We start from the raw sequence: 23,180 nt of genomic DNA, 5'->3' as shown, positions 1-23,180 counted from the left end.
CATGCACACTCCTTCACAATCTCCTGATATAGGCTCCCTTTCTCTGGCACCCACACCCACGCACCCTCACATATGCTCTCTATCTCACCCATCAGGCTTGCAGTCTTATAGACACACACACACACACGCACACACAGACTCGCTCTCACTGGGGCCTGCTCCACCTTCACAGCGAGCTGGATGGGCTCTGCTTGTGGCACGCCAGGGCCTGCTCCTTCTTTGCTGCGTGCGGGAGAGTCTCCGCTCATGGCATGCCAAGGCCTGCTTCATCTTCACTGCAAGCAGGATGGGCTCCTCTCACAGCATGCTGGGGCCTGCCAAATTCTGTGCAGAAAATGGAATTTCTGCGCAGCTGCGCAGGAGGGGAATTCTGCACAAATTTTGCACACTGCAGTAGCACAGACTTCCTCCAAGACTAACTTACGTGCATACTATAAACAATACATAGTTAGGGGCGGATGCAATATTGAGCACCCGTTTTCCTAACATGCGCAGCCACATCCCTGTGCGCCCCGATGCAATATGTAAATGAGAGGCATCGTAAATAGGACACGCAACAGGAGAATGCGCATGTCTGGCACTCAAAATAGGGTTGGCAGTTGGCTCCAGATTTTAAGGACAGGTTGATCCAGTCCTGGTTTTATTCACCTGCATGCAGGTACTTATATCTTCGCTTTTCTTAGGGAATGCAATAGGGAAATCAGAATAAGTCCCAGCATGCAATGGGGTAAAACCAGAACTGGATCACCCTGTCCTGAAAATTTGGAGCCAGCTGGCAATCCTAGCTCAAAAGAGGTTACTGATTTGGGTACCCACAATTGCATAGGGTGCTCAATACGAGCATCTGTTTTGATCATGCTTCTTTTGGTTATTTTGCTGAGGTGCCGATTTCACATGCTGCAGTTTATTAGATCAGGTGCCCATTGCTACGGGCATCTAAATTGTGTGGTCATAAGAAATGTGCACTTCTTTTTGAGCCAATCAATATACATTTATTTTTCATCATTGCAAGCAGTAAATTCAAGAGCCGGGATAATACTAAGGAGGAGTTCACATTTATCACAACACAGAGGATCATATTTTGTAATGTTTCTCATGAGCCCTTATCTGCGAGTTGAATTTACTCCAGCTCTGGGGCTAGAGTTAAATTCCTCACATTAAAAAGTGTGTCCAGTACTTTCTTGCATCAACTGGCAATACCTAATGTCCTCATCTACATGGAATTTGCATCTGTTGGGGGCTATCAGGTTCACGTTGTTAGTGTGAGCATTTTGGCTACGCTAATCTCCTTACTGCATCGGGTGCTAGCGTTGTGTGCTCAAAACATGAGCCAAACTGCATGTAAACCCATGGGCTAGGCTGGATGCACTTTATTGCATCGGCACCTTATAGTGTAAGTACCAACTGTGCACCAACTCCCCCTGCCGCCCCCATGAATGCTTCTCCCTAGTTTCATAAAATCATGTACTTTTATGTGAACGGAGTTCAGGCTATTTTATTACAGCCATTTCTGTGCATAAAACGTGGTTCCTTGAGTGTCAATGTCATTGAAAACCAGGCCCAATGCACACATCGTTAAACATGAGAGGCACTTTTCCCTATAGAGAACTAGGCAAGAAACAGAGTCAGCTGGTAACCCATGGCAGGGCTGCTCTGAAAAGACATCATAAGGTCCTCTTAATGTCTTGAGATTTCAACTGAACTGAACTGGCTGTTTCCCTCTAGGAAACACTATCTAGACCTTCCTGGAAAGATAACTCTGGGAGAATACGATGGACCAATTTTTACTCTGATTGCCATACTTTACATGTCATCTACATTATCGTTTGTCCTTGTGACAAAATTTATGTGGGCCGGACCAAACGCCCGATTCGCACCAGGCTAATTGAACATCGTAGTTGTTTGGCGACTGAGAAGATTCAAACTCCTATTGTGGCGCATTGTCTATCTGAAAAACACAATTTTGTGGATCTGAAGTGGAGAGTAATAGATAGCATCAATCTATCAGGGAGGGGGGGTGATCCACAAAAACTTTTTGGGTGGATTTTTAATGTAAATACTGTTCAACCACATGGCTTAAATATGGCTGTAGAATGGTATTCCCTTACTTAAAGACCTGGGGAGTCCTTAGCGACTAATGACATCAATTTTTTCTACATGGCATTTTTTGATTGGTTAGAGGTGATTTAAATAATGGCGCGACAGCGGTCTCCTCCGGTAGAGGAAATGTACTACCGGCAGGTCGGCAAGCTGAGCCGCGTTCCATCTGTTGGTATCCCATTACTGTTTATCGTCTTGCAAGTATATAATTTCTATGAATTTCAGTAGAAATTGTGTGTTTTTTACTATTGCAGTGAATTTCGGCCCCCGATGAAGGCATAGCTGAAACACGGATCCTGTGTCAGGCTTCTAACATTTGAGCCTCTCATGAACACCATGGCGTTACTTCACACTATATGAAGCTAAGTCAATTCATTGAAATTTGAGAAATCTTTTTGGCAAATATTCATGCGATGCCTCGCTTGTAGAAAATTCATACTTTAATTAATTGGGAATTTCCTGGTATATTGGACTGTCTTCACGAAGCAAGTTAAAAAATGCTCATTCATGTTTGACCTATGATTATACTGATTGGTGTACCTGCTCACATGCTATTTAGCATTACAAAATATGCCTATGTATGAGGTCATTTAAATGAGAGAAAAAAATCTCTTTTTTTCACTTTTGGGTGTTGATGTTCGATTTACAATTTGTGTGGCTTTACAGTTCCTTTTTTATGTTGTTCCCTCTAGGAACTGCCAAGAATCGGGAGTGTTGAGTGCACATGAAGAGTGTGAGCCGAGGAGGTGACTGGGTACTCTGCTATCTGTGGTAGAAATTTGAAGGACAAGGTTCAAAAACTACTGGGGGAAGAGGGGGGACAACAGAGGGAAGAGGAAGGCAAGATGATCTTATAAGGCCAGTTTCCCTGTGGGAAATTAGGCTAAAAAAATAGTTTAATACTAAGGTTAAAAGGGGCCAAACTCCCAAAGCACATGATGAACTCCTATGGAGTACATATATTTTCACTAAACAAAAGAAGAATATTAGAGGTTCCAAAATAAAAAATCCACACATGAAAAATCAAATCCAAATTAAACTTTTGTACAAACATATGTAAGAAATGAAAAAGATTGTTGATATAAACCTGTTGTCTCCACAAAAGGGGTGAATCAGGAAGAGCATGCTTACATCTTGTGGGTTTGTTTTTTTTTCACTAAATAAAAGCAACAGTGAGTTGAAAAATGAACATTATTGGCTGCTGGACATGTTAAGATTGTGTTAAGTGGTTTTTCCTTCTTTTTTTTTTTTTTAAATTTAAGTGTTTATTGAAACTTGAATACACAATAAAAGATCAAGATTGTACAATACAAATACAACAAAAGGGATTCAAGTCATGTTTTGTGTTGAACCCCCAGTCCCTTCCCTCCCGCCCCCCCCCCCCCCCCGGAACGACAGTAACAGGCATAATCCGCACCTTTGTGGAAATAGATAAACATACAACAGAACCATATGGTCAGATAACTATCACAGTTGTATACTGCAATGTTTGGAGAATAAATACAAAACAGTAATATATTCCTTCTTTAATTAAACAATACAACCATATTTAAGAGAAGGAGACTCAGTGACTGCCACTCTGTGAACTAGTTATTAGCCCAGATGGTTAGAAGTTTTTTGTTTTGTTTTTTTAATTTACCAGCACACATTAATTAATGGAAATCCCCACTCACCACCACAAAATACATCAGGTAGTATGGTCGAAAATTCTTCACTTACTTTCCAAAGTTCTTTTCTACTTTTTTGTGGTGTCCTGCGTTTGGTCCCTAAATTAATTTAATTTCAGGACTTTTTGTTTTAATTATGATTAGCCTACTTTCTTTTAGGGTCCTACCCACACCAACGTTTCAGGACATGTCAGGGGGACACAACCACTGTGACAGTGGTGACTTTTTTTTCCCATACTTATGCTTGTGTCCTGGAAACTAGGATCCTTTAATTCTGGGTGGAAGTTATTTGTAGACAAAGGTGAATTTTAAAAGCTGGGCGTGCACCACAATCAGGAGATGTGCACGCATGTAGGACATTTATTTAATTTATTTAACGAGTTTTATATACCATTATTCGGAAACGTCAAAAGTAACGCCATCATAACGGTTTACAAAATAAGGTTATAGGGATAAGGGGTTGACAAAGGGTATACAGATATAACAAGTTATTAGGCTTAGAAGTAAACAAATTCATGCTTATGATCAAAACAAGTTCTTTCTTATTTTAGAAAAGCATAGTTGTGCTGTTATTCATTTAATCTTGTGGTTGTAGAGGAGGGTGGTGATGATAAGTTGATTCTTTGGGTGGTTTGATATGCTTTGTTGAACAACCAGGTTTTTAATTCTTTTTTGAATGTTTTTAGATTTTCTTGCATTCTGAGTTTAGTTGGGAAGGAGTTCCACAGTTTTGGGCTACCAAGGGATATCACTCTGTTTTGAGTAGAGGTGAGTTGATTTGAGTGCGTTGGTGGTGTGCTAAGTAGTCCTTTATTTGCTGACCTAAGGTTTCTACTAGGGGTATGGAATTGAATGTAGGGGCTTAGCCAATTTTTCTGTTCTTCATATATAATTTTGTGTAGGATGGAAAGGACTTTATATTCAATCCTGTATTTTATAGGTAGCCAGTGAAGTGATATGAGGGTTGGGGTGATGTGGTCATGTTTTTTGGCTCCAGAAAGGATTCTTGCAGCTGCATTCTGCAGGATTTGGAGAGGTTGGATAGTGTTTAGAGGAAAGTTGAGGAGCAGACATGCATGTGTCCACCCAATTTTATAAACCGCCCACAAGCCCCGGTGTGTGAATATCTCATATCGGACAAAAAAGGAGCAGGGTGTGGGCAAGGTCGGCCATCATAGTTGGTGATTCGATTATTAGGAATGTAGATAGCTGAGTGGCTGGTGGGCATGAGGATCGCCTGGTAACATGCCTACCTAGTGCGAAGGTGGCGGACCTCACGCATCACCTAGATAAGATTTTAGACAGTGCTGGGGAGGAGCCGGCTGTCGTGGTACATGTGGGCACCAACGACATAGGAAAATGTGAGAGGGAGGTTCTGGAAGCAAAATTTAGGCTCTTAGGTAGAAAGCTTAAATCCAGAACCTCCAGGGTGGCATTCTCTGAAATGATCCCTGTTCCACGCGCAGGTCACCAGAGGCAGGCAGAGCTCCGGAGTCTCAATGCGTGGATGAGACGATGGTGCAAGGAAGAGGGATTCAGTTTTGTCAGGAACTGGGGAACATTTTGGGGAAGGGGGAGTCTCTTCCGAAGGGATGGGCTCCACCTTAACCAGGGTGGAACCAGACTGCTGGCGCTAACCTTTAAAAAGGAGATAGAGCAGCTTTTAAACTAGAACAAAGGGGAAAGCCGACAGTCGCTTAGCAGCGCATAGTTCGGAGAGAGGTATCTTTAAAGGATACTAATGATGCATTAGAATTAGGGCATCCCGACAGTGAGGTTCCAATAATTAGAAAAGAAGTCCAAGTGCCTGTAACTAAAAACTCACCCGAGCTAAAACATTTCTAACTTATCCCTATCAATTAAAAAGCAGAATGAAAATACAAACAAAAAACAATCTTTGAAATGTTTGTATGCTAATGCCAGAAGTCTAAGAAGTAAGATGGGAGAATTAGAATGTATAGCAGTGAATGATGACATAGACTTAATTGGCATCTCAGAGACATGGTGGAAAGAGGATAACCAATGGGACAGTGCTATACCGAGGTACAAATTATATCGCAATGACAGAGAGGAGCACTCGGGAGGAGGTGTGGCGCTTTATGTCCGGGATGGCATAGAGTCCAATCCTGCATGAGACTAAATACAAAATTGAATCTTTATTTGTAGAAATCCCTTGTGTGTCGGGGAAGACTATAGTGATAGGGGTATACTACCGTCCACCTGGTCAGGATGGTGAGACGGACAGTGATATGCTAAGAGAAATTAGGGAAGCTAACCAAATTGGTAGTGCAGTGGTAATGGGAGACTTCAATTACCCCAGTATTGGCTGGGTGAATGTATCATCGGGTCACGCTAGAGAGATAACGTTCCTGGATGGAACAAATGATAGCTTTATGGAGCAATTGGTTCAGGAACCGATGAGAGAGGGAGCAATTTTGATCTAATTCTCAGTGGACTACAGGACTTGGTGAGAGAGGTAACGGTGGTGGGGCCGCTTGGCAATAGTGATCATAATATGATCAAATTTGATTTAATGACTGGAAGAGGACAGTGTGCAAATCCAAGGCTCTCGTGCTACACTTTCAAAAGGGAAACTTTGATAAAATGAGAAAAATTCTTAGAAAAAAACTGAAAGGAGCAGCTACAAAAGTAAAAAATGTCCAAGAGGAGTGGTCATTGTTAAAAAATACCATTCTAGAAGCACAGTCCAGATGTATTCCACACATTAAGAAAGGTGGAAAGAAGGCAAAACGATTACCAGCATGGTTAAAAGGGGACGTGAAAGAAGCTATTTTAGCCAAAAGATCTTCATTCAAAAATTGGAAGAAGGATCCAACAAAAGGAAATAGGATAAAGCATAAACGATGGCAAGTTAAATGTAAGACATTGATAAGACAGGCTAAGAGAGAATTTGAAAAGAAGTTGGCTGTAGAGGCAAAAACTCACAGTAAAAACTTTTAAAAATATATCTGAAGCAGAAAGCCTGTGAGGGAGTCAGTTGGACTGTTAGATGATCGAGGGGTTAAAGGGGCACTTAGAGAAGATAAGGCCATCGCGGAAAGATTAAATGATTTCTTTGCTTCAGTGTTTACTGAAGAGGATGTTGGGGAGGTACCCATAATGGAGAAGGTTTTCATGGGTAATGATTCAGATGGACTGAATCAAATCACGGTGAACCTAGAAGATGTGGTAGGCCTGATTGACAAAATGAAGAGTAGTAAATCACCTGGACCGGATGGTATACACCCCAGAGTTCTGAAGGAACTAAAAAATGAAATTTCAGCCTATTGGTAAAAATTTGTAACTTATCATTAAAATCATCCATTGTACCTGAAGACTGGAGGATAGCAAATGTAACCCCAATATTTAAAAAGGGCTCCAGGGGCGATCCGGGAAACTACAGACAGGTTAGCCTGACTTCAGTGCCAGGAAAAATAGTGGAAAGTGTTCTAAACATCAAAATCACAGAACATATAGAAAGACATGGTTTAATGGAACAAAGTCAGCATGGCTTTACCCAGGGCAAGTCTTGCCTCACAAATCTGCTTCACTTTTTTGAAGGAGTTAATAAACATGTGGATAAAGGTGAACTGGTAGATATAGTGTACTTGGATTTTCAGAAGGCGTTTGACAAAGTTCCTCATGAGAGGCTTCTAGGAAAAGTAAAAAGTCATGGGATAGGTGGCGATGTCCTTTCGTGGATAGCAAACTGGCTAAAAGACAGGAAACAGAGAGTAGGATTAAATGGACAATTTTCTCAGTGGAAGGGAGTGGACAGTGGAGTGCCTCAGGGATCTGTATTGGGACCCTTACTTTTCAATATAGTTATAAATGATCTGGAAAGAAATACGACGAGTGAGATAATCAAATTTGCAGATGACACAAAATTGTTCAGAGTAGTTAAATCACAAGCAGATTGTGATAAATTGCAGGAAGACCTTGTGAGACTGGAAAATTGGGCATCCAAATGGCAGATGAAATTTAATGTGGATAAGTGCAAGGTGATGCATATAGGGAAAAATAACCCATGCTATAATTACACAATGTTGGGTTCCATATTAGGTGCTACAACCCAAGAAAGAGATCTAGGAGTCATAGTGGATAACACATTGAAATTGTCGGTTCAGTGTGCTGCGGCAGTCAAAAAAGCAAACAGAATGTTGGGAATTATTAGAAAGGGAATGGTGAATAAAACGGAAAATGTCATAATGCCTCTGTATCGCTCCATGGTGAGACCGCACCTTGAATACTGTGTACAATTCTGGTTGCTGCATCTCAAAAAAGATATAATTGCAATGGAGAAGGTACAGAGAAGGGCTACCAAAATGATAAGGGGAATGGAACAACTCCCCTATGAGGAAAGACTAAAGAGGTTAGGTCTTTTCAGCTTGGAGAAGAGATGACTGAGGGGGGATATGATAGAGATGTTTAAAATCACGAGAGGTCTAGAACGGGTAGATGTGAATCGGTTATTTACTCTTTCGGATAGTAGAAAGACTAGGGGGTACTCCATGAAGTTAGCATGGGGCACATTTAAAACTAATTGGAGAAAGTTCTTTTTTACTCAACGCACAATTAAACTCTGGAATTTTTTGCCAGAGGATGTGGTTAGTACAGTTAGTATAGCTGTGTTTAAAAAAGGATTGGATAAGTTCTTGGAGGAGAAGTCCATTACCTGCTATTAAGTTGACTTAGAAAATAACCACTGCTATTACTAGCAACAGTAACATGGAATAGACTTAGCTTTTGGGTACTTGCCAGGTTCTTATGGCCTGGATTGGCCACTGTTGGAAACAGGATGCTGGGCTTGATGGACCCTTGGTCTGACCCAGTATGGCATTTTCTTATGTTATGTTGAAAATTCATGTGTTTGTGCATGCTAAAAAAAAGAAATGCTCCCTAAAAATATTAGGGCTCCTGAAATGAAATGAAACAAATGACAGCGCATCCCAAGAATGGATTAATTTCTGAAGTTACAAAGATAGGTCTTAATGCACCATTTGGCATCTACCTGGCTCCTTCAATATAACTCTATTATCAAGCTCTCCCTCTTCCAATAAATCAGACCTGTGAAGTGTTTCATTAATTCTCCTATTTCTCATTCACCCTGCAAGCTGGTTGGTGGGGGCGAAGAGGAAAAGATTAACGTAGATGCAGACAGCACTTAAAACACAGAATTCTATTATGATTGGAGTAATTTTTTTCAGCTTGCTATGAAAACCTCATGCTGAATGGAGCACTGTGTCTGTGCAATATATTGTGAGCTCCCTAATACTTTTTCTTTTTCTCTTTCTGAAAATAGAAACAGAACTGAATTCTTTCGGATAGACTGTGAATTCTTTGTTTGAAATGATAGGTTACAAAATATACCTGCAGATAATTTACATTCGGGCCGATACAGTAAAAATCGCAGGTGAGCAGGCGAGCGCTTGCTCTCCCGGCACGTGCACAGGATACTCTCCTGTGCGCGCAATACAGTAAATTAATTTATTTAAATTAGGGTCTGCGGCAAAAAGAGGAGCTAGGGACACTAGCACGTCCCTAGCGCCTCTTTTTGGACAGAAGCGGCAGCTGTCAGCGAGTTTGACAGCCGACGCTCAATTTTGCCGGCGTCAATTCTCAAATCCGCTGACAGCCACGGGTTTGGAAACCGGACGCGGGCAAAATTGAGCATCCGATTTTCAACCCGTTAGCCGCGGGTCCATTTAAAAAATTTTTTTTTAAATTTTCTACTTTTTTTTAACTTTTGGGGCCTCCGACTTAATATTGCCATGATATTAAGTCGGAGGGTGTACAGAAAAGCAGTTTTTACTGCTTTTCTGTGCACTTCCCCGGCGCCGGCAGAAATTAACGCCTACCTTTGGGTAGGCGCTAATTTCTTAAAGTAAAATATGCAGCTTAGCTGCACATTTTACATACTGTATCGCTCAGGAATACCTAATAGGGCCATCAACATGCATTTCCATGTTGCAGGCGCTATTAGGTTCGGGGGGGTTGGACGCGCGTTTTCGACGCGCTATTACCCCTTACTGAATAAGGGGTAAAGCTAGCGCGTCAAAAACGCGCGTCCAATCACGGGTTAACAGTGCGCTCCGCCGGAGCGCATTGTACTGTATTGGCCTGATTGTCCCTGCTTAAGGTTCTTTAAAGCTCATTAGTTTAGATATTTATAGAACTACATATATATATATATATATATATATATATATAACTAGCAGACTCAGATTAGCCATCTGTAGAATTAGCAGTAAAAAAAAACCTAAGTGATGCTGTGGATGGAAATGTGAGAACTAGGTTTCTCTCCCAGGCTATAGTTAAAGCCACTATTAAATTGAAGTTGCTAATTGGCCCTTTAAGCTACAATTTATCATATTTGTCTATTTATTTATATATTTATTCTGGGGGGGGCGGGTGTCTATGTACTAACCCATGTTACAACTGGCATGATGTTTAACATCAGAATAATAAAAATAATAAGATGCACATTGCAGCAGCACCATGAATGCCCTAAAGTCAGCATGGCTATGGTAATGCTGCCGCACTGAGCAGTTCAAGTTTCTTCCTGCTAACTTACCAAAGTGAAAAGGCTGGCCAGCACAGGAAAATTCCCACCCAAACAGAAAATTGGGCCGCCAGGCCCCCATACTCTCCCACCCACCACTTGAATAGAAAAATTGGACTGTTGGGTCATCCTCTCTGGTCATCCTCCTAACATCTGAATTGTGACTCTGGGTCCCCGTAGAACCCAGTCCAACCTGTTGTACTCAAAATTGTGCTGCTAAAGACCTCTTTAGTCACCCCCAGGGCCAGAGCATCCTAATAGGCAAACTAGGCGGTCAACTAGGGTGCCAGCTATTAAGGGGCGTCAAAGAGCAGCCATGTGGGGCCGCAAGCGAAGTCCATCCCACTCACAGCTGAGGGGAGTAGAGACTTGGCAGGCCACGAGCAGCGTACATCATGCTTTCAGTCGAGAGAAGCAGAGTCTGTGTGTGTGTGTGTGTGTGTGTGTGTGTGTGTGTGTGTGTGTGAGTGAGAGGGACTATGTGTGTATGAAAGAGCAATGGTGTTAGTGAGAGAGAGGGAGGGCGGGAGTCTGTGTAACGGTGCATGTGTGAATGCAACAAGCGAGTAAGAGAGAGGACCTGTCTGAGTGAATGAAGTCAGGGCCGGAGCTGGGGTCTGGACGGGGTGGGGGGGAAAGGCGTAAGGCAGAAGGTTCGCCTAGGGCGCCTAATACCCTTTCACTGGCTTGGTCACTCCACACCTCATTCACCCTCAAAACCATATCATGAATCATTACTGGCAGTAAGGTGCCGCTGATACTCTGACTACACACCAAACATGGCTATGGGAAAGGCAGCTCATTTTGGATGTTGTAGTGGAGGGGGGAGGTTGTGGATGTATGGCACTCTGCACCTCAAAATTTGAAGATAAGGGCTTGGAGGCATCTGACCTTCCAACACAAGTCTTTTACCTAACTTTTTGAGGTGTAATTAAAAGTCGTGCATCGGGAGAGCTGTATAAACATGTAGGGGTAATTTTCTAAGGACCTGATTTTGAAAAGCATTTACATGCATAGAACTGGATTTTACATGCATAAATACACTTTGCCAGTGTAAGTGGGCTTTTGAAAATTGCTACAATATATACCATTGAATTGTCCATAGGATATTCACATTATTACACTTTACATGTGAAAATGGCTTTTTAAAATTGCTACGATTGTATGTTACATTTACACAAGTAACTCCATTGTAAATTACCTCCTAAGAGTGTATAAAGTCTGCGGTTAGGACATGGGTGTTAGCTAATGCCTACTTTAATGTGCGTTTAATGAAGTCACTAGTTCCCATTAAGTCATAGATCCCCAAAATCATTTGCTTTCTCTTAATGCTGTGGTTAACCAACTTTGGCTTTCTCACAAGCTTGTAGCACTCTTGGCGGGGCAGTATCGAATGTGCACACTGCTGCAAAATTGGCTCCAAATTTACCTCTGAAAATCTCAGCGTTTTCAGTAGGGAAAAATGCCAGAACAAAACTGGAGGAAAAGTTCAGTGCATTTGCCCTCCCCCCCACCCCCCCACCCCCCGGCATTCAAGTCCACTGTTACATTAACTCCGTGCGACTGGCACACATTACCAATCTGCTTCCAGCGCAGTGAAGCAAGGAGGAAAAAGCCAGACCCCAGACATGATTCATTGCACGCTGAATCGCCAAGCCACATTTGAGCTTTACAAGCTGAAAAGAACAGCTGAATTAATGAGAAAAGTGGCATAAGTGTCCAAGGTCTTGGAAAACTGGAGGCCTAAAATCATTAGCAACATCATTGGGTATTTCATATATGTTGTTTACTTTATATCCTTTCTAAGCAACTCAAGAAAGATACTTGTATAAATCTAGAAAAGGAGCATCATAACACCCTTGTACGGGTTTTAAACATTGTGTTCACTTTTTTAGTGCCTTGGTTCATATATAATCATAGGTCCGTACACGACAGTCCAATGATTTTTTTAATAGGCGTTTTTGAGTTGCAGATTAAAAGTCAAATGCTATTTTCTTTTCAGAGAAGCGCCCGACACGATATCATGTTTTGCTCCACTGTATCAGGGATTTACTCTTTTATGTGGAAATCTTTCATCCAATAAGTGTCTCTGCAAAGCAGAAAGGATGATCTATTATTTTAATCTGAACAATATTACCACCGCAGCCCTAAAATTTCTTAAGAGCTCACATTTTACGTGTAAAGCCCTTTCAGGGAGCGGTGATGAGAGACGTATCTTTCTCGTGGTGCTTAAAAACTATATATAGAGTAAAGAAAAAAATGTATATCAAATGCCCAATATGATTGCTATGTCCTGTGCGTTTGGTCAGGTGACTTACATAATTATGGTGATGTAATAATTGATTTCACACATTTGATAGGAGAACACCTTCAGCTTTTCTGATGATCATTTGGCTGACGTAGTGATGGAGATTTCATTATTTGGAGAATGTCCACTAATTGGTATGAACCCAAAAAGCAAAGCGGAAGCCGATCCAGTTGGCTGTATTAGAGTAAAAACAATAGGAATCGGATGATCAAACGAAGCCCTTTATTATGTACCCGACTCTGGCCGAGTTTCGCTCGTAGAGCTGCCTCAGGGGCAACTAAAAACAAATCAATATTCATACATTTTATGATTTGAGTATGTACACCTATACATGTTTTAATGTTTTTATTGTTTTTAAATTTTTAATGTGTCATTTCTAAATTTTGATATTTGTATATTTATATATTGATTTGTTTTTAGTTGCCCCTGAGGCAGCTCTACGAGCGAAACTCGGCCAGAGTCGGGCACATAATAAAGGGCTTCGTTTGATCACTAATTGGTATGAACCTTTGGTCTTACAAAAAAGGTTGGTTAGCACCTCCTTAGTGGAATATCTAAAACAAAAAATGGATTCCAAGGGGCTTCAGGGTATTAAAAGAGCCAAAAAATATTATGGTAAATTTTCAAAAGTTGTGCACTTAAAAATGAGCACTTATGCATTTAAAATAGCATGTACATGAGTTTATACTATATTAGAAACCTCCACATACACGATTAATCAGGGTCTGTGAGTAAATTTACTCATGTTAAAAAGGGGCAGGCCAGGGGTATTCCAGAGAGCGGCCAATATTTACACAAGCAATTTGCTATTTTATCAGCAATTTACGCATGTAAATGTGGCACTTTACTTGCATATATTTACTCCTGCTCAGTATAAAGAGTAAGTGATCGTAAGCATCTTAAAAGTAAAACAATGACTTGGTGTGGGGTCTGGGTCTGGGTGAAATGGGGGGACTTCAGGCTGAAGATCCAGGAGGGTCTTCACGAGCTACAGATGGGACTGGGTCAACTGGTGGACCTATCAATAAAACTGGTTAGTTCATTGCTGCGTTCATGTAAAACAATCCCTGAATTACAGTGGGTAAATGCATCTAAACAATGCAAGAAAATACCTTTGGAAGCAAAAATACACCTGTATATCATTTGTGCTCACTTCTTTGGCTAAATTTGAACTTATCCAGCTAAGTAACTGCACTTATATGGACACATTCCGATTTATGCAGCTAAGTAGCATCAAGGCGATACTTAGCCAGATAAGTCCAAAAAGTGTTACTTATCTGTCTAAGTAGTACTTGTCAGACATACCCAGCTAAGGAAGATAGCTGGATTAAGTCTTTAAAAAGTGCTACTTAGATGGATAAATCTTAAACACTACTTAGCTGACTATCTAATTTAGGCATGGATTTATCAAAATGTGATAGTAAAAGGGGTGTGTTTTATGCTAATATACAGTTTATCACAATTTGCGCTAATTACCTATGCGAAGAGCTAAATTAGTGCAAATTGTGATAACAGCCATACCTGTTGTATTTCCTGCATTCAACCATTGTTGAGAGAGAGAGAGAGAAAGACAAGCCATAATGTCCTCTCCCTAGATAGGTATTTGTATCCCTATGGGTGGCCCACCTAGTAACTCAAGATGAGGTTTAGGTATTAGTGTAGGGGGTTAGGGGCCACATTGACATTTGTGAGACGTACGAACAGAACAGTGGTCTCTTGTGTAGATTTGATGACCTACGGAGGGAGGAAACTCACTCCAAGATGATATTTGTGCAAGGTTCTCTCAACCTAGCTTGATGGACTCTCTACCTGGGTAACATCAAGCTAGGTGGAGAGAACATTGCCCAAATCTCATCTTTGGGTGAGTTTCCTCTATCCATAGGTCATCAAATATTCACAAGGGACCACGTTCTGTTCTTTCGTCTCACATTGAATGTCAAAGTGACCCCTAACCCCCTACACTAATACCTAAACCTCACCTCAGGTTACTAGGTGGGCCACCTATAGGGATTAGGGATGTGAATCGTGTCCTCGATCGTCTTAACGATCGATTTCGGCTGGGAGGGGGAGGGAATCGTATTGTTGCCGTTTGGGGGGGTAAAATATCGTGAAAAATCGTGAAAAATCGTTAAAAAATCGAAAAATCGAAAAACCGGCACATTAAAACCCCCTAAAACCCACCCCCAACCCTTTAAATTAAATCCCCCACCCCCAAATAACTTAAATAACCTGCGGGTCCAGCGGCGGTCCGGAACGGCAGCGGTCCGGAACGGGCTCCTGCTCCTGCATCTTGTCGTCTTCGGCCGGCGCCATTTTCCAAAATGGCGCCGAAAAATGGCGGCGGCCATAGACGAAAAAGATTGGACGGCAGGAGGTCCTTCCGGACCCCCGCTGGACTTTTGGCAAGTCTCGTGGGGGTCAGGAGGCCCCCCACAAGCTGGCCAAAAGTTCCTGGAGGTCCAGCGGGGGTCAGGGAGCGATTTCCCGCCGCGAATCGTTTTCGTACGGAAAATGGCGCCGGCCATACGCGTATGGCCGGCGCCATTTTCCGTACGGAAAATGGCGCCGGCAGGAGATCGACTGCAGGAGGTCGTTCAGTGAGGCGCCGGAACCCTCGCTGAACGACCTCCTGCAGTCGATCTCCTGCCGGCGCCATTTTCCGTACGGAAAATGGCGCCGGCCATACGCGTATGGCCGGCGCCATTTTCCGTACGAAAACGATTCGCGGCGGGAAATCGCTCCCTGACCCCCGCTGGACCTCCAGGAACTTTTGGCCAGCTTGTGGGGGGCCTCCTGACCCCCACGAGACTTGCCAAAAGTCCAGCGGGGGTCCGGAAGGACCTCCTGCCGTCCAATCTTTTTCGTCTATGGCCGCCGCCATTTTTCGGCGCCATTTTGGAAAATGGCGCCGGCCGAAGACGACAAGATGCAGGAGCAGGAGCCCGTTCCGGACCGCTGCCGTTCCGGACCGCCGCTGGACCCGCAGGTTATTTAAGTTATTTGGGGGGGGTTCGGGAGGGTGGGGGATTTAATTTAAAGGGTCGGGGGTGGGTTTTAGGGGGTTTTAGTGTGCCGGCTCACGATTCTAACGATTTATAACGATAAATCGTTAGAATCTGTATTGTATTGTGTTCCATAACGGTTTAAGACGATATTAAAATTATCGGACGATAATTTTAATCGTCCTAAAACGATTCACATCCCTAATAGGGATACAAATATCTATCTAGGGAGAGGACAATATGGCTAGTCTCTCTCTCTCTCTCTCTCTCAGCTTCAAATCTACTAAAACAGGCCTTTCAGGAGACATCACAAAATGCAATAAAACCTTACTGCCCTGTAACGTAAGCTATCGCTCGGCTTAATGCTACTGAAAAAGGTGTAGTTAAAATCGGCATTAAGTCTGTGCAATAGCACTTCACAGACTGGCAAACCCAGGCCACTCCTCTTCTTTTTCAAATTTGCATCGCACCACACAATATGGTGCTATCACATGCGTTAAAGACGTGTTCGCATGCGGTAAGGGCCTATCACATGTGTTAACGGGGCTTTTCGCATGTGATACGTCCTTAACGCATGCGAAAACGCCTTAGCGCATTTTGATAAATGACCCCCTTAGCCAGTTAAGTAGCACTTTTTTGACTTATTTGGCTATTTGACTTAGCTGGGTAAGTAGCATTTAAGAATTATCCATCTAAGTAGAACTTTTTTCAGACTTATTGAGCTATCTTAATTAGCCGGTAATTCTAACAAGTGCTACTTAGACAGACAAGTGGTGCTTTTCAGATGTATCCGGATAAGTAACGGCTTTGCCACTGTTTAACTGGATAAATCGAAACTTATCCGGATAAGTGCAGCTACTTAACCAGATAAGTCTGAATTTGTGCGGCATGTGTTTTTCACATATGCGAACATGTTTGCATGCATATACACCCATATTTTATAATCTCAGCATATCTTATCTGCGCAAGTTAAATACTGTAGCAAGTTTGCACATACCCATATACATGCGAATATGGACGCACACGTACTGCTTTGAAAGTTATCCTCAATATGAGCACCAGGAATTTTTGGATAAATGGTCAGCCATACAAAATAGACTTAATGCTACTGATTATTCTATCTATCTATCTATTTATTTATCTATTTATTTATTTATTTAAAATCTTTTTCTATACCATCGTTAAGCTAGTTGCCGTCACAACGGTTCACAATAAGGCACATAATTTCAAACTTAAATGTGTTGAGTTATAGTAACTAAACAGGTGCCATCAAATACTGTAACATAATTTCATATTAAATATTATTTAGTGGTTGGGTTAAGTCATGTCTACTTTAAGTATATCAGCTATAAGATAAATTAACACTTAAGTCTGGTCCTCTGTTGTTGCAATCTAATAGAGGTAAAGTAAAATAAAATATACACACACACACCATTCGAGTAAGCTGATGTGTGTGTGTGGGAGTTCTTCGGACTGCATCATACAATTCCCTGGATTCTACTCTTCATTCCCTTTGTGGTATGCTTGCTTAAATAGCCATGTTTTTAAACTTTTTTTGAATGCTTTGATGTCTCTTTGTATTCTGATTTCTAAAGGCATTGTGTTCCATATTATAGGTACTGCCAGGGATAGGGCCCTATCGCTTACTTGAGTTAGTCTGGCTGTTTTTACTGAGGGAATAGTTAGTAGGGCTTTGTTTGCTGATCTCAAGTTACTATTAGGGACGTGTACGTGAAGGGCTGTGTTCAGCCATTCTGCCTTTTCGTCGTGTATTAATTTGTGTATGGTGCATAGAGTCTTGTATTGAATTCTTTGTTCAATGGGTAGCCAGTGTAGTTCAATTAGGGTTTTGGTGATATGGTCTCTTTTACTTTTACCAGTTAAAATTCTTGCAGCTGTGTTTTGTAATACCTGTAGTGGTCTTATTGTGGTGTGGGGTAATCCTAGTAGAAGGGCATTACAGTAATCAGTGTTGCAGTCTCCACCGTTTCCCCCCTTTCTGCTGTGCTTAGTGCTCACCTCCGATGGGGGGAACACCGCTTCCGCGGCTCCGCTGGGCCTTCGGGGCGTTCGCCATTGCTGGGCCATCTCGCTGCTGCCACGCGCGCGCGCAAGGACGCGCATTATGGACGCATGGTCGCCGGAAGTCTGGCCCCGCCTGGGTTAACTACGCTATGCCCCAAGCCTGATTTAACCGGCGTTTGTCTGCCTTCTCATTGCCTTGCAACGAGGGTCGCTACTGTTTGTAGTTCTTAGTTGCGCTTCTGCTGTTCTGCATTCTGGTTGACCTCAGCTTGTTCCTGACTCCGCTTCTGCCTGCCGCCTGCCATTGACCTCAGCTTGTTCCTGACTCCGCTTCTGCCTGCCGCCCGCCATTGACCTCAGCTTGTTCCTGACTCCGCTTCTGCCTGCCGCCCGCCATTGACCTCAGCTTGTGCCCGACTCCGCTCCTGCTTGCCGCCAGCCTCCGACCTTTGCCTGCTCCTGAGACTGCTTCTACCGGCTGCCAGCCTGACTTGGGTTCGTCTCCTTTCCTACTCACCACCCGTTCCGGCTCTACTGCACGCTACGGATTCCAGTCCTGCCTTCAGCTGGTCACAGGCCACAATACGCTACAGACTCTGTTCCTGTTACCTGTCCGCTCCGCTCCGCGGCATACTACAGACCCCGGGCCTGTTCACTGACTGCTTTTGTTCAGCAGGCTAGAGACTCTATCTGATTGCCCCGCTCTTGCCGGGCCTTCCTGCTCCCTGTTACTGGACTCTGTGGGTTACCCTTGCCCAGGCCTTTTCCTATAGAGACTGTTACTGTGCTCCTAAGTCCCAAGGTTCTAGGACCCTATGGGCTCCTCCTGGGGGGTTCCTGGTTCCCAGGTGAAGACCTGTGCCTGTGGCTCCGCCTCCCGACCTACTCTGTCACCAGGGTAGTTCGGCTCAAGGGTTCACACCTGGTCTGCAGCTTCCCAGACTGCAACAATCAGTGCTTGAAAAAATTAATGCTTGTAGTACTGACCGGAAGTCATTTGGTGTTGTGGTTTAAGTGTTCTCAGAGTCATAGGTTTGGCGTAACCTTCTCTTACTTTTAGAGATATATGCTGTTTCATACTTAGTTCCGTATCGATAATCACCCCAAGGTTTCGTACTTTCTCTGCTAGTTGTATTTTTTGGTTGTTATTGATTGTGATTGGGTTTTGAATGATTGTGATGTTTTTTCGTTCAAGATGATTATCAAGCAGGCAGGTATGATGATGAACATGCTCAAGGAACAGACAACTGTTATGCTAAAAATCTGAAAAAGGAGACCGTATTTCATGTTTTTAACACCAGCTTGTATGATTTCCAAATAACCATGGAAAAGTTTAAATCTCAGTTGAAAGTAGCAAAGAACAATACATTTAAACGTGATAGGGCCAATTATAAAAAAACAAACAAACATTGATTTACCCATGGCTTAACAAGTCCAGCATAGAGAGTGAATTTTGATATTCCATCAGATAGTTTCTTGGACAGTGATGAAGAGATGCTTTTTTATGGCATAAAAATTGGAGAGGCCACTCTAGAAGAGCCAGCTCAGAGCCAATCAAATTCATTGGGAGAGACTTTGGACCTGATCACAGCTACAAACCTAGCGCATGATAAGGTTGCTGGGAACTGTTATGATACAATGACTCATTTCATGGTTATAAATATTTTAGGGAAGATATTTTCGATCATAAGAACATAGAAATTACCATGCTAGAGCAGACCGAGGGTCCAATAAGCCCAGTACCCTGTTTCCATCAATGCCATTCAGGCAGGGCTGCAGAAGCACTAGGCAAACTAGGCCCGGGCAGTGGCATACCAAGGGGGGGGGGGGGGGGCAATGTCCCCGGGCACAGGGTCATAGGGGGATGCTGATAGCTGACATGGAGGCCCATACAGCCACCAGTGGACCTCATCCCACAGGCAGCTGAGCAGGGTAATACTGCTGTGCTGTGTGCCGGACACACACAGCAGTAGGGGCAGTGGTAGAGCTCATCTCACCACGGTTCAAAGAAAAAGGTCACGTCAAAACCTGCAGGTGCTCTTCCTCCTTCATGCCTGTGTGGCCCTGGAAAAAAAACGTTACTGGAGACGCGTGGGCAGGAAGGAAGAGGAGCATTGGCCACATACAGAAGAAGGGAAGCTTTTATGGGCCTCTGTGAATCCACCATTACGGCGGCCCAAAAAGAGGAGGAGGCCCAGTATCAAACCTGAGAGTTTTCCTACGCCTTACAGGATATTACAAGAGGTTTATACCCAATTACTCAGTGAAAGTGAAATCTCTCACAAGGTTCTTATTAAAGAAAATCCCAGAGAAGGTCCAATTGTCAGCAAAAGCAGAGAAGACTTTCCAGGCTGTGAAAGAGCATTATGCTCTGAAACAGTCCTAATAAGTTTGGACTTCACCAAATCCTTCATGGTGCAAACTGGTGTCTCAGCGGTAGACATGAGAGCAGTGTTAATTCAAGAGAAAGATGGCCAAGAACACTTTGTGGCATACATCAGCTGGAAGTTGTTGCTAAGGGAGAGGCATTACTCAACAATTAAGAAAGAAGCCTTGGCAGTCAAATGGGTCTTACAAGCCTTTCGGTACTACATGCTAGTGACGGATCATCAACTGCTCATGTGGATAAATAGAAACAAGGAATCAAATGCATGGGTGAGGTGGTTCCTGGCACTGCAATCCTTTTAATTATTTATTTATTTATTTATTGTTTTTGTTATACCGAGTTTCATGATAGGCATCACATCAACCCGGTTTACAAATAACAAGGAGTGTAAAGCATAACGTAACGTAAAAAACAATATTTTCAATAAGAACCTTGAACTTTAAATACAGTGAATCAGAAAAAGGGAGAGGGAAAGTTACAAAAAACAAGGAAAATAAACTTGGGATGGAAGGGGAGAATTATAAGATCTGGCATAGGCCAGGAAGAGAAAACACCAATGCAGATGTCCTTTCTAGAGAGGTGTCCCTAGTACAGGCAGGCGCTCAACCTAGGAAGGCTAAGCTGAGGGGGGGAGGGTATGTAAGGGAGTAGATAAACTACCTTCAAGGTCCGGTCACAGCTATCGGGCCTGGTTTTCCTTAAGACCCAAGCCGGCAAGGAATTCTGGGCCCAGGCAGGATTTCTGCAGCCTAGCATAAGAAGTCAGTGCCCAGAAGGATGGAAGGGGCCCTAGGGAAAAGGCAAGACATTAGCCTACACTCAAACTACTTAAATTTGACTATTGGTTAACACAAGGGACTGCTGAGTTAAGTGGTGTTTATATGATATGTTTTGTTTTGCCTGTAAACACAAGGTCTTTTGTTTATGTGGAACCAGCCAAAGTTTGGCCTCATTTTTGTACTCCTGGCTTTTCCCCACCCATGGCTGCTCCCAAGCAACCACATTACCCTCTTCCATGGAGAAAACCGACCATTTAGTCCTGCTCTCTGTTTCCTATCTTTTAACCAGCTTGCATACCGCAACAACAGGACATTGCCTCCTATCTCGTGAATTTGTAATTACCTCAGGAGTCTCTCATAGTGCACTTTGTCAAATACCTTCTGAAAATCCAAATATACTATATAAAAGACTGTCATTCGTTCTAACACAGAAGCACGATCCATTCATTTTTTTAGCATGACTTCTTTAAGTTCTTTTGTCAGCTACAAAGAAAAGTTTATTTTGAGAAATATTCATCATCTACTTTTGACTTTTCTGTGGTTAAAAATAAATCTAATTGGAGTCCACTGGGACTAATGGACCCTATCATTTACACTTTTCAACAAATGGTGTTACAAGATGTGAAGAGGTTAGAACACACTCGGCATAGAAAGTATTTCAATATCTCCCGTGAAGAGATCAAAGCTATAAAGGAACTCAGAGCAAGAAAGGATATAGTAATTATACCCACCGATAAGGGGAGCGGGACTGTGGTTATGAGTTAGGAGCAATACAAAACCGAGGTTCACAGATGGCCGAACAATCCATTGTTTTGTCAGCCTCTTTCAGAAGACCCCACTGCTCAAATACAGTCACAAGTGAAATATATTATTTCAAGTGGTTTTGATCAAGGGTATCTCACAGAGAAAGAGAAGAATTTTTTGATTAAGGAACATCCAAAGACCCCAGTGTTGTACATTGTGCCTAAAATTCATAAGTCACTAAGGGAAACCCTAGGGAGATTAATAGTAACAGCAAAGGATTCAGTTTTGGAACCATTGGCTATATTTCTGGATCAGATATTAAAACCATATGTTCTACAGGCATGTAGATAGCACACATATGCTGGAATTATTAAGTAAAATACATTTGGATTCTGATATAATACTTGTCACACTTGATATATCGAATCATTATACATGATAATTCCTCAAGATGAAGCGCTACAGGCAATAGAGCAAAAACTTATACAGTGACCCCAGCCATAAAGGTTACTAACGGATTTCATTATGGAAATAGCCCACGTGGTGTTAAGTAAACACTATTTTGCTCTCCAGGGCAGGTATTTTCTGCAAATTCAGGGCACACTATGGCCCCAATATAGCACATATTTTTGTTATTTCTTGTGAAGTACAAAACATTTAAGGGAGTGTTTGGAGACAACATATATTTTGCTGGAACAGGTATACTGATGACATGTTCATCTTGTGGAAGGGATCTGAGTCTTTACTTCATGATTTCCATCAATGGATAAATAATCAAAATACATATTTAAAATTCATATTGAATTTTCAACATGATGAGATATCCTTTTTGGAAATCTTGATTAAAAAAAAGATACAAACCTCTTGAAAACCAACATTTACAGGAAACCCAATGAGAGAAATAATTTATTTTTGTACCATAGTTTCCATCTGACCACATTCAAAAGAAATCTTCCTGTAGGACAATTCTTATGACTTAGTTGACTGAAATGATCGAGTAAAAGTGCCAGGACAGAAATATTATAGAACGCTTTCTTACTAGTGGATGTCTGGTAGTATGTGTGAAACAAGCTTACTATTGCACACATTATGCCAATCTGAAGCTACTAATGGAGCAAGTAGATAAGGAGAAATCAAATCAATAGACTTGTGTTTTGAGACACACTGCATCATTTTGTCAAGTCTGTTCTATTAGAAGAAGCATTGGGATATATTGTGAAGCCACTGTATAATCTGTGAATTTGTTAGGTTCACAATTTTGCACAGTAAAAACCTCAAAGAATAGATTTTTCGGTCATCTCTAGACCAAGCAGGAACCTTACAAACTACAAATCTATGCTTGTTATCTGTTTGATATATCCCTGCAACTTACACTATATAGAAAAAACCAAATGTATGATCAGAACCAGATTGATCAAACATACAAGCTGCTTGAAACTGTTAAAACAGGAAGCTCCTTTAGTCTCACATTTTGTGCAACAAGGACACTCATTTGAAGACATAAGTGGATCATCTTGGATTATGTGTTGCTGGTTGGTGAGGAGATGACAGATAAGATTCCTAAATCAAAGAGAGAATAAAATGGATCTGTTGCATACAATCTGTAT

The sequence above is a fragment of the Rhinatrema bivittatum genome, chromosome 2 (genome assembly GCF_901001135.1).
Source record: "Rhinatrema bivittatum chromosome 2, aRhiBiv1.1, whole genome shotgun sequence".
Classification (NCBI taxonomy): Eukaryota; Metazoa; Chordata; class Amphibia; order Gymnophiona; family Rhinatrematidae; genus Rhinatrema; species Rhinatrema bivittatum.
The sequence above is the reverse complement of the archived record's forward strand: the minus strand, read 5'-3'. Positions refer to the sequence as shown.